Source organism: Oncorhynchus keta, chromosome 28 (genome assembly GCF_023373465.1).
Source record: "Oncorhynchus keta strain PuntledgeMale-10-30-2019 chromosome 28, Oket_V2, whole genome shotgun sequence".
NCBI lineage: Eukaryota > Metazoa > Chordata > Actinopteri > Salmoniformes > Salmonidae > Oncorhynchus > Oncorhynchus keta.
In genome coordinates, this window is record NC_068448.1 from 48,696,173 (window position 1) to 48,708,293 (window position 12,121).

Genomic DNA, 12,121 nt, shown 5'->3' on the forward strand with positions numbered 1-12,121 from the left:
AACAGCCGACTACTGGACACAGCAGAATGTTCTAGGATAAAAAAGAAGATTGTGTCATCTTGGCCGGTTATTGCCAATATGGTGAATTTGTATGAGGAAAAGGTTAATGATTCTCCCGGCACAATGTGAGGACACTATCAAATGCATACACTGCCATTGTTCTCCTTATTCTCTCATCATTCTCATGGCTCACAGAACATACAGTTGAAGTTGGGAATATGCATACACTCAGGTTGGAGTCATTAAAACTTGCTTTTCAACCACTCCACACATTTCTTGTCAACAAACTATAGTTTTGGCAAGTCGGTTAGGACATCTACTTTGTGCATGACACAAGTAATGTTTCCAACAATTTTTTATAGACAGATTATTTGTAATGAATTTCCTCCTCTTCTTCCGAAGAGGAGAGGCAAAACGGATCAGAGGACCAATACGCGGCGTGGTAATTGTCCATGGTTCTTTTTAATGCGTTAAGGTACACATGAACAACTGACTACAAAAAACAAGAAATGTGAAAACTCAAAACAGTCCTATCTGGTGCAAAGACAGAGACAGGAACAATCACCCACCAACACACAGTGAAACCCAGGCTACCTCAGTATGATTCTCAATCAGAGACAACTAATGACACCTGCCTCTGATTGAGAACCATACTAGGCCGAAACATAGAAATTCCCAAAACCTAGAAAAACAAACATAGACTGCCCACCCAACTCACACCCTGACCATACTAACTAAATACAAAACACAGGAAATAAAGGTCAGAACGTGACATTATTTCACTTATAATTCACTGTATCACAATTCCAGTGGTTCAGAAGTGTACATACACTAAGTTGACTGTACCTTTAAACAGCTTGCCTTTAAACAACTGTGGCTTTCAACAAGTGAAATAATCTGTCTGTAAACAATTATTGGAAAAATTACTTGTGTCATGCATGAAGTAGATGTCCTAACCGACTTGCCAAAACTCTAGTTTGTTAACAAGAAATGTGTGGAGTGGTTGAAAAACGAGTTTTAAATGACTCCAACCTAAGTGTATGTAAACTTCCGACTTCAACTGTATGTGACAGAGGGGACAGTTAAGAAGCTTTTACTAGCACAAGTCATTTGATGCCCAATCGATTGCAAATGAGTTGCAACAGCAGCTCCAAAGCAGAGGGGTCGCAGGCCTAAAGTGGGTTGCACTATGATGGTGCAGATGTCATGAGTGGGTCCAAAGGAGGTTTGCGAGCACATTTCAGAGTGCTGCATCCGGAGGCATGGCTATGGCATGGCTATGCTCATGAGCTTCATTTGGTGTTGTGTCATACTTAAGGGCTATTCCGGAGGCTGCTGAGTTTTTCAATTTCTTGGAGAATGTGTATTAGTTTTTCAGTACATCCCGAGTTAAACACCACAAGTTCAAACTTGGAATAGCATCAGCTGAACTTGTACAGCTCTCAAACACTCGCTGGGCATGCCAGCTGCAGTCCATAAATGCAGTCCTGGACACTTTAACTGCTATTGTTTGATTGTCTATCTGCCATTGGATCCCCTATGGCTGTTGGTCTGAGAGCAAAGCTTCATATGTTCTCCACCTTGTATTTGCTACTGATGTTTCAGTCGCATCTTTCTATAACTTAGGGACGGCGGCACAAGTTCCTCCAGAAAGAGACGGTAGACCTGGCAGAAGCTTGTTCCGACAAAAAAGCTGTGTGACACACTGATAGGCAAACGCGCTGATGCATTTGCCACAGAACTTTATGACAGAACCAAAGCACTCTGTGAAATTCACAATATTCCAGAGGCAGATGCAGCAAGAAATAGCAAACAAAGAAAGATTTGAGATTTTGTGGTGGAGACCTCCTTGGGTTTAGATACAGAATTGTCATGTTCCCAAACAATGAAAACAGAGTTGTTGCTCCCCTGCTTAGACGAGATGGATTCCCGACTGTAGATGCAGGTCAGCTCAAAGGCATACAGGCACGCAAACCCAACGCAAAAAAACATCCTTGATACATCATGCTTAACTGAGTTTGCCGAGCACTACGGTATTGATGTTAAAACACAAGAGATGTTGGGGGCCAGAAACTTTCTTGCCCAGAAAAGAGAGGCTGGACGTCCTCCCAAAGATTTGCTTGCTGTGCATAACCTCCTGGATGATGATGTGTTTCCTTCTCTGAAGGAAATCATTCAGGTTTCCCTCACAATTCCTGTGATCAGCTGCTCCTGTGAGAGATCCTTTAGTGCACTGCGCCGGCTGCACTCCTGGTTGCGTAAGACAATGGGTCAGAAAAGGCTTGCAAGTCTTGCAGCCATGTCCATTGAGGGTGAAGTGTTTGGGCCACTAAGCTACAATAGTGTCATTGACCGCTTTGCCACCTTTAAAAATAGGAGGTACACTTTGATGTGTCCACCTACAAACTAAGCATCAAATGAGAGAGGCAGGAGGAGCAGTTCCTTAATAGAGGTTATATTATTTTTTATCAGATTTTATTCCTAATTATTTTTCAGTTTTTTTAATTTTATTTATCTCATTAGTTGAATTTTGTTTTGCCCCTTTGTGGATGATACTGTTTTTCCTAATGCTATAACATGACCTGCATCTCTCTCTCTCTCTCTCTCCTCTCTCTCTCTCTCTCTCTCTCTCTCTCTCTCTCTCTCTCTCTCTCTCAAAACAAAATCCAAAAGTATGTTTGGCTACATAGTACAGCCATTTTTGTGCCTTTTGTTGTTGGATGGATGGATGGGGATAGAGTGGACTTTAATTTCTTTGGAGAGAATTTTAGTAAGTCATATTAGATCAGTGTCTATCACAATGTAACGTCTGCTTCCAACTCACTCTCTCAAACACGTACAGTGCCTTGCGAAAGTATTCGGCCCCCTTGAACTTTGCGACCTTTTGCCACATTTCAGGCTTCAAACATAAAGATATAAAACTGTATTTTTTTGTGAATAATCAACAAAAAGTGGGACACAATCATGAAGTCAAAAACTGAAAAATTGGGCGTGCGGGTATACTTTTAGCCAACCTTGACCAAAAATAATCTTCTCTTGATAGATTTTACACCTATTGTAACTTTAAAAATATATGATGAAAAGACGTTTGGGGAGTATGCCCAGTCCCCTTTAAAACCTCTTATGGATCATGTGCATTTTCGCAGCTTTTTGTTAAAAATCGCGCAACATTTCAAAGTCCTGCTACTCATGCCAGGAATATAGTATATGCAAATGATAAGTATGTGTGTATAGAAAACACTCTGAAGTCTCTAAAACTGGTTAAATTGTGTCTGTGGCTATAACACAACGTGTTTAGGAGTAAAATTCCCTCGAAAAACTGTTCTCCAAAAACACAAAAAATATATTAATCCGCCAGTCAATGTATTGTTTAAAGGCGACTGCAAATACATGAAGCTGTTATGTAAACGCCTACAGCTTCCACACGATGTCGCCAGTGCTGGCATTTCGAGCAGACTTAATCCTTGGTTGTATGACGTTTTACCCTTTCCTGTTTCAGTCTCTCAACAGGATGCTATTAAAATGGAAAAGATGGCCGCTGATTTCTAGACTAGCTGCTATCGAATACAGATCGCCCCGTGATGAATTGTATAGATTATTAACGTTTATTAATACCTAAAGTTGGTTTAGAAAAGTAGTTTGAAGTGTTTTGTAAAAGTATATAGGCACCTTTTGTCATTTTAAAAAGTGACGTTGCGTCTTGTAAAAGGGAATATTCCTGGATCAGACCGGTCTTCAGAAAATGACATTTTGGCTATACAATGATGGATTTAATCGGGAAAAAGACCCAATTGTGATGTTTATGGGATATATAGGAGTGCCAAGAAAGAAGCTCATCAAAGGTAATAAATGTTTTATATTTTATTTCTGCATTTTGGGTAGCGCCGGCTACCGCAAAATCTGTCGTTTTAGATGAAGTTCCAGTACTTTGCGGGTGCATGCTATCAGTTAATAGCTTCTCATGCTTTCGCCGAAAAGCATTTTACAAATCTGACTCTGTGGCTAGATTCACAACAAGTGTAGCTTTAATTCAGTACCTTGTATGTGTGTTTTAATGAAAGTTAGATTTTTATCAAAAACTATACGTGGCGCTCTTGAAATTTCCACTGATTTGATCCCTGCAAGAGGGAGCTAGTCCCTAACAAGTTTTTAAAACTTCTTGGATATAGGGGGCGCGATTTTCATTTTTGGATGAAAAACTTTCCCGTTTTAAACAAGATATTTTGTCATGAAAAGATGCTCGACTATGCATATACAGTGCCTTGCGAAAGTATTCGGCCCCCTTGAACTTTGCGACCTTTTGCCACATTTCAGGTTTCAAACATAAAGATATAAAGAAAACACTCTGACGTTTCCAAAACTGCAAAGATATTGTCTGTGAGTGCCACAGAACTGATGTTACAGAAAAAACCCAGATAAAAATCCAATCAGGAAGTGCCGCATTTTTTTAAACCACCTCATGCCAATGACTCCTTATATGGCTGTGAAGGAGCTAGGAGTCATCTTACGTTTTCCACGTTTTCCCCAAGGTGTCTGCAGCATTGTGACGTATTTGTAGGCATATCATTGGAAGATTGACCATAAGAGACTACATCTACCAGGTGGTCGCTTGGTGTCTTCCGTCGCAATTATTGCGTAATCTCCAGATGCAGTATTTTTCCGTTTGCTTCTGATGAGAAGCCAACTGCCACCACTGATAGATTATCGAATAGATACGTGAAAAACACATTGAGGATTGATTCTAAACAACGTTTGCCATGTTTCTGTCGATATTATGGAGCTAATTTGGAAAAAAGTTTGGCGTTGTAAGTGACTGCATTTTCTGGTATTTTTCTTAGCCAAACGTGATGAACAAAACGGAGCTATTTCGTCTACACAAATAATATTTTTGGAAAAAATGAACATTTGCTATCTAACTAAGAGTCTCGTCATTGAAAACACCCGAAGTTCTTCAAAGGTAAATTATTTTATTTTAATGCTTTTCTTGTTTTTGTGAAAATGTTGCCTGCTGAATGCTAGGCTTAATGCTATGCTAGGCTATCAATACTCTTACACAAATGCTTGTGTAGCTTTGGTTGAAAAGCATATTTTGAAAATCTGAGATGACAGTGTTGTTAACAAAAAGCTAAGCTTGTGTTTGAATATATTTATTTCATTTCATTTGCGATTTTCATAGGAAACGTTGCGTTATGGTAATGAGCTTGAGGCTATGATTACGCTCCCGGATACGGGACTGCTCGTCGCTAGAGGTTAAAAGAGACTTAGCCCCCCTATCCATGAATCTCTAGTGACGTCTCTGCTTTGCAATAACATGGAAATAGAAATAAACAAGGAAGTTTAATTGTGGGCAACATGAGATAAAGTAGTAGCAGACATTGGCCCAGTGGCCTAATGGATAAGGCACCAGCTTCCGGAGCTGGGGATTGTGGGTTCAAGTCCCACCTGGGTCTATTTTTAATCAGTTTTTTTTTTCAACCAAAAGAAGATGGTGCCAAGGGAGATGGCAGCATCACAACTAGCTCTTAGAAAACTTTGAAGTATTTCATTTTTATGTACTATTTTTTTACATTATTAGCCGGGAAGAACTATTGGACATTAGAGCGGCGGTAACTTACCAGAACTACCAGCATTACGACCAGGAATTCTACTTCCCTGGAGCAGATCCTTTGTTCACTATCCCCAGAACAATTTAACTTATTCCAGAGGCCGACCCAAAACATCGCCGGCGGAGGAGAGGCACTCGAGGCGGCCTGCTGGTTCGACTTAGGATGTGCGCACACCATCCTCCGATTCCGTCTTTGGATAACAAAATTGCTGAGCTTAGAGCACGGATTTCTTTCCAGAGAGACATCGGGGCCTGTAACATACTTTGTTTCACGGAAACATGGCTCTCTTGGGATACTCTGTCGGAGATGATAAAGCCAGAAGAATTCTCAGTACATTGCTCAGACAGGACTAAATATCCTCCTGTGAAGCAGAAGGGCGGAGGGGTGTGTTTCCTGATTAACGACTCATGGTGTAATTCTAGGAACGTACAGGAACTCAAGGGCTTTTGTTCACCAGACCTAGAATATCTCACAATTAAATGCCAACCATATTATTTCCCAAGAGAATTCTCCTCCGTCATTGCCACGGCCGTTTACTTCCCCCCTCAAGCTGCAACCTCGGCGGCCATCAAATAACTTTTCTGAACTTTATGCAAACTGGAAACCACATATCCTGAGGCTGCATTTGTTGTACCTGGGGATTTTAACAAAACAAATCTGAGTACGAGGCTGCCGAAGTTCTGTCAACATATCGACTGTCCTACTTGCGCTACTAAGACTCTCGACCATTGCTATTCAAACTTCCGGAACTTCCGCCCCCCTTATGGCAAATCTGACCACGACTCCATCTTGCTCCTCCTGTCCTATAGGCAGAAACTCAAACAGGAAGTGCCCGTGCTTCATACTATTCAATGCTGGTCTGACCAATCGGAATCCACGCTTCAGGATTGTTTTGATCACTTGGACTGGGATATGTTCCGGGTAGCTTGCGAAATAATCTAGACCCATACACGGATATGGTGACTGAGTTTATAAGGAAGTGTACAGGAGATGTGGTACCCACTGTGACGATTAAAACCTACCCTAACCAGAAACCGTGGAAAGATGGTAGCATTCACGCAAAACTGAAAGCGCGAACCACCGCATTTAACCATGGCAAGGCGACTGGTAATATGGCAGAATATAAACAGTGTAGTTATTCACTCCGTAAGGCAATCAAACAAGCTAAACATCAAATCAAATCAAATTGATTTATATAGCCCTTCGTACATCAGCTGATATCTCAAGGTGCTGTACAGAAACCCAGCCTAAAACCCTAAACAGCAAGCAATGCAGGTGTAGAAGCACGGTGGAAAATCTCCCTAGGAAAAACTCTCTAGAAAGGCCTAAACCTAGGAAGAAACCTAGAGAGGAACCAGGCTATAAACATCATTATAGAGATAAAGTGGAGTCACAATTCAACGGCTCAGACACGAGACGTATGTGTCAGGGACTACAGACAATCACGGACTACAAAAGGAATACCAGACACATCGCTGAGACCAACGTCTTGCTTCCGGACAGGCTAAAGACATTCTTCGCACGCTTTGAGGATAGCACAGTGCCACCGAGGCGGCCTGCTACCAAGGACTGTGGGCTCTCCATCTCCGTGGCTGACATGAGTAAACCATTTAAACATGTTAACCCCTCGCAGGGCTGCCGGCCAAGACAGCATCCCTAGCCGCGTCCTCAGAGCATGCACAGACCAGCTGGCTGTTGTGTTTACGGGCATATTCAATCTCTCCCTATCCCAATCTGCTGTCCCCACATGCTTCAAGATGGCCACCATTGTTCCTGTACCCAAGAAGGAAAAGGTAACTGAATGTAAAACCTGTTGGGGTTAGGGGGGCACAAGGAGTTCCCTAAAGGGAACACCCTCTCCCATTCAGCTGAAAAAAATATTAGTTAGAAATATTTAACTTTCACACATTAACAAGTCCAATACAGCAAATGAAAGATAAACATCTTGTTAATCTACCCATCGTGTCCGATCTTTTTAATGTTTTACAGCGAAAACACAACATATATTTATGTTAGATGACCACCAAATTCAAAGACACACACAGCAATTTTTCACAGTCACAAAAGCATAAATATAGATCAAATGAATCACTAACCTTTGATTATCTCCATCAGATGACACTCATAGGACATCATGTTATGCATGTATTGTGTGTTTTGTTTGATAATGTGCATATATATATTTTAAAAAATCTCAGTTTACATTGGCGCGTTACGTGCAGTAATGTTTTGATTCCAAAACATCTGGTGATTTTACAGAAATACTCACAATAAAACATTGATAAAAGATGCAAGTGTTATTCACAGAATTAAAGATAAACATATCCTCTATGCAACCGCTGTGTCAGATTTTTTTTTAAACTTTACGGAAAAAGAATAATCTGAGAATGGCGCTCAGAACCCAAAGAAATAGCCGCCATTTTGGCGTCAACAGAAGCTACAAAAAACACTATAAATATTCACTTGCCTTTGAATATCTTCATCAGAAGGCAGTTCCAGGAATCCCAGTTCGACAATAAATTACTTGTTCCATAAAGTTCCATAAAGCCCACCACTTAGCCACTTGTTGTTAGGTTGTTCAGCCCAGCATTCAATCCTCAAAAAGCACGAGCAATTCCTCCAGACAAAAACTCTAAGAGTTCCGTTACAGGTCGTAGAAACAAGTCAAATGATGTATGCAATCCATATTTAAGATGTTTTAAACATTAATCAGCAATAAGGTTCCAACCGGAGAATTTCATTGTCTGAAGAAACCCATTGGAACGCAAGAACACTCTCTCGTGACCGCGCGTAATGAGATGAGGCTTTCTGCCAGACCACCCACTCAAAGAGCTATTATGAGCCCCTCCTTTATAGTAGAATCATACAACCAGAATCTAAAAACGGTGACATCTTGTGGAAGCCCTAGGAAGTGCATTCTCATCCATATCTAAGGTGGACATCCAATGGCACTGTTTTTTAAATTGAGTTCTCACTTCCTGTTTGGATTTCTTCTCAGGTTTTTGTCTGCCATATGAGTTCTGTTATACTCACAGACATAATTCAAACAGTTTTAGAAACTTCAGAGCGTTTTCTATCCACCAGTAATAATAATATGCATATATTCCCATCTGGGAAGGAGTAGGAGGCCGTTTACTCTGGGCACGCCTTTCATCCAAAAGTGAAAATGCTGCCCCCTAGCCTCAACAGGTTTTAATGACTATCGCCCCATAGCACTGACCTCTGTCATCATGAAGTGCTTTGAGAGACTAGTTTAGGATCATATCACCTTTACCTTACCTGACACCCTAGACCCACTTCAATTTGCTTACCACCCCAATAGATCCACAGACGATGCAATCGCCACCACTCTGCACACCGCCCTATCTGGACAGGAGAAATACCTAATACCTACTATAGTTCAACATTCAATGCCATAGTACCCTCCAAGCTCATCATTAAGCTCATCATTAAGCTCAACGCCCTGGGTCTGAACCCCGCCCTGTGCAACTGGGTCCTGGACTTCCTAACAGGCCACCCCCAGGCCCCACAAGGGTGCCTCTCAGCCCCCTCCTGTACTCCCTGTTCACCCATGACTGCTTGGCCAAGCACGAATCCAACTTAATGAAGTTTGCAGACGACACAACAGTAGTAGGCTTGATTACCAACAGTGACAAGACAGCCTACAGGGAGGAGGTGAGGGCTCTGGGAGTGTGGTGCCTAGAAAACAACCTCTCACTCAACGTCAACAAAACAAAGGAGATGATCGTGGACTTCAGGAAACAGCAGAGGGTGCACCCACCTATCTACATTGACGGGACTGCAGTGGAGAAGGTGGAAAGCTTCAAGTTCCTTGGCATACACCTCACTGACAAACTGAAATGGACCACCCTCACAGACAGTGTTGTGAATATTTCAATAGAGTAGATATTTCAAGGATATTGAGCAAAGCTATAATCACACTGAACTCCCTGTACACCCATGACTGTGTGACCAAGTACGCCTCCAACTCAATCATCAAGTTTGCAGACGACACAACAGGGAATGAGAGAGCAATTTCTGCATATTGCATCTTTAAATAAAACATGGCAATATACAGTTGTAACAACATAGTAGATATTTCAAGGATATTGAGAAAAGCTATAATCACATAGATTCTGACAGTTGCACACGGGGTGCGATCTGAAACCACACACCACTACCATCCACACCATCAGAGAGCCATCTTGTACGTAAGAGGTTATTTTTGGCTCGGCCAGTATTTAGTCAACTGAAGCCATTTTTTTATTTTTTTTTAAACATTTGAGTCATTTAGCAGACGCTCTTATCCAGAGCGGCTTACAGTTAAGTTAAGGAGCTAGTAAGGGGGGATAAAAGTCAAGTGTGAGTTTTAGATCACAAAAGGCTTTTATTTTTTTGTATTGTATTGTATTGTATTGTATTGTATTGTATTGTATTGTATTGTGTTGTTTGCTTATTTGGGGGGAAGAGTGAAGAGGGGGTGCGAGGGGGGGGGTGCTTTTGGGGTTAAAGTTGAACTGACAGATGTTTTGCACTGTGTCACTATGGTTTTAGTCATCAATCTAGAAAGAGGCCAATATTTTTATTCATGTAGTAGTGCCCCCTCCACACCCCCCCACCCACCAGAAAGCTTTGACCTTGGCTTTCACCTGGAATCCTTTATTTATGATTAGTACACAATAAAAGTGTAATAAAACATATATAAATATGATGGTACGATAAAAAAATCAATCTAAATTGTGAATGAATAAGCCTTTTCATACTTTATAATATGTCCATATATAGTTATAATCTGTTTTTAGGAACATCCACCCAAGATATGTCACCATCTTTACCAATTACTTTACCAAACACATTAGTGATAGTAAACATCTGTCAAATTTGTGAAGGTCTAAATCAACATTTGGGCCATTTAAACCTGGTGCGACCCTCCTATAGACAAGGGGAGAAAGGCTATGTAAAAGGCTACATTTTGTCATTGTGAGCATATGCAATTGTGTCTGCCTCTGACATAAAACAAATGTTTGACCTCCAAACAAAATAACTGATTTACTTATTTTAGGGTGTGTGTAGATCGCATTCTTTATTGTAGAGCTATGAAAGTAATGTATTTATATCCTCCTGCTCGAGACAAATTCAGGATGCTTTGCCATGTCTGTACCATGATGCAGTTGAGCTGGTTATATGTTTTTCAAAGGACCACCCTTTTGACGTAATGTTGCAGTGAAGTTATATAAATGGATGTCATGATGCAGCCAACCACTGGAGAGAGGCAAATATATGTGTATTTGACAGAGGACGTTGACATCGTCCTAGGAACGTCTAGATGTCTGTCTTCTGACTTATAAAACAGAGGGAAATCAATCAAATAAGTAATGTAATCATATTAAAAAAATATATATATATTCTAATTCCAGATTTTGGGGACTTTCAGTTTAAGAAAATATTATTAAGACACTCTTTGAAGAGGTAGGGTTTCAAAAGTTTTCAGAAGATGGACAGGGGCTCTGCTATCCTAGCTGCAGGGGGAAGCTGGTTCCACCAGTGGGATGCCAGGACAGAGAAGAGCTTGGGCTGGGCTGAGCTGAGCTGAGCAGGAGCTGCACACCCGTAGGGGTGGGAGGGCCAAGAGACCAGAGGTGGCAGAACGGAGTGCTCGGGTTAGGGCGTAGGGTTTGAGCATAGCCTGAAGGTAGGTAGGGGCAGTTCCTGTTGCTGCTCCGTAAGCAAGTACCATGGTTTTGTAGTGGATGAGAGCTTCGACTGGAAGCCAGTGGAGTGTGTGGAAGAGCAGGGTGACATTAGAGAACTTGTGAAGGTGGAACACCAGGCCGGCTGCAGCGTTCTGGATAAGTTGCAGGGTTTTTGATGGCCATCCAACCAAGTATTTGTTTTCTTTCCAAAACAGACAGGTGCTGAAAGAAAGTGGATCAGTGCTTTGTGTATGGGCTGCTTTTGGCACAATGGCCCTTCTCGTCAGCTCTGTTCGGGTCTCAGCTCCCTAGTCATGCAAAATGATCACCTCAGTTAACCAACATGAAATCTGTACTGTATGTATGGACTTGGCATTGTATGGACTTGACTTAATAATAATAATAATATATGCCATTTAGCTGACGCTTTTATCCAAAGCGACTTACAGTCATGTGTGCATACATTCTACGTATGGGTGGTCCCGGGGGACTTCATGGGTAGGTATATAATTGCAGCCTTTGTACAATATTGTGCTGGTCCTTTTCTGTTTGCCTATGCTTCATGCTTAACCCAGATCCTTTGACGTGTGTCCAGAAATATACGCCTTCTGATCATTCTGATGAACATACTCTGAGCACGTCTGGTCAAGTGTGTGTTTACCAGATAGCCAGGAACAAGCCGACAAGGTACAAATCTGTCGTTCTGCCCCTGAACAGGCAGTTAACCCACTGTTCCCAGGCCGTCATTGAAAATAAGAATATGTTCTTAACTGACTTTCCTGGTTAAATAAAGGTAAAATTTTAAAAATGAAAAACAACATT

The 12,121-nt window shown here is 41.4% G+C and overlaps 1 non-coding gene across 1 annotated transcript; it reads left to right on the forward strand.

The window, feature by feature from the left end:
- Positions 1-5,377: 5,377 nt before the first annotated feature.
- trnar-ccg (transfer RNA arginine (anticodon CCG)) lies at positions 5,378-5,450 on the forward strand. Its single transcript has one exon. It is a non-coding gene; the product is annotated as a tRNA-Arg (tRNA).
- The last annotated feature ends 6,671 nt before the right edge of the window (positions 5,451-12,121 follow it).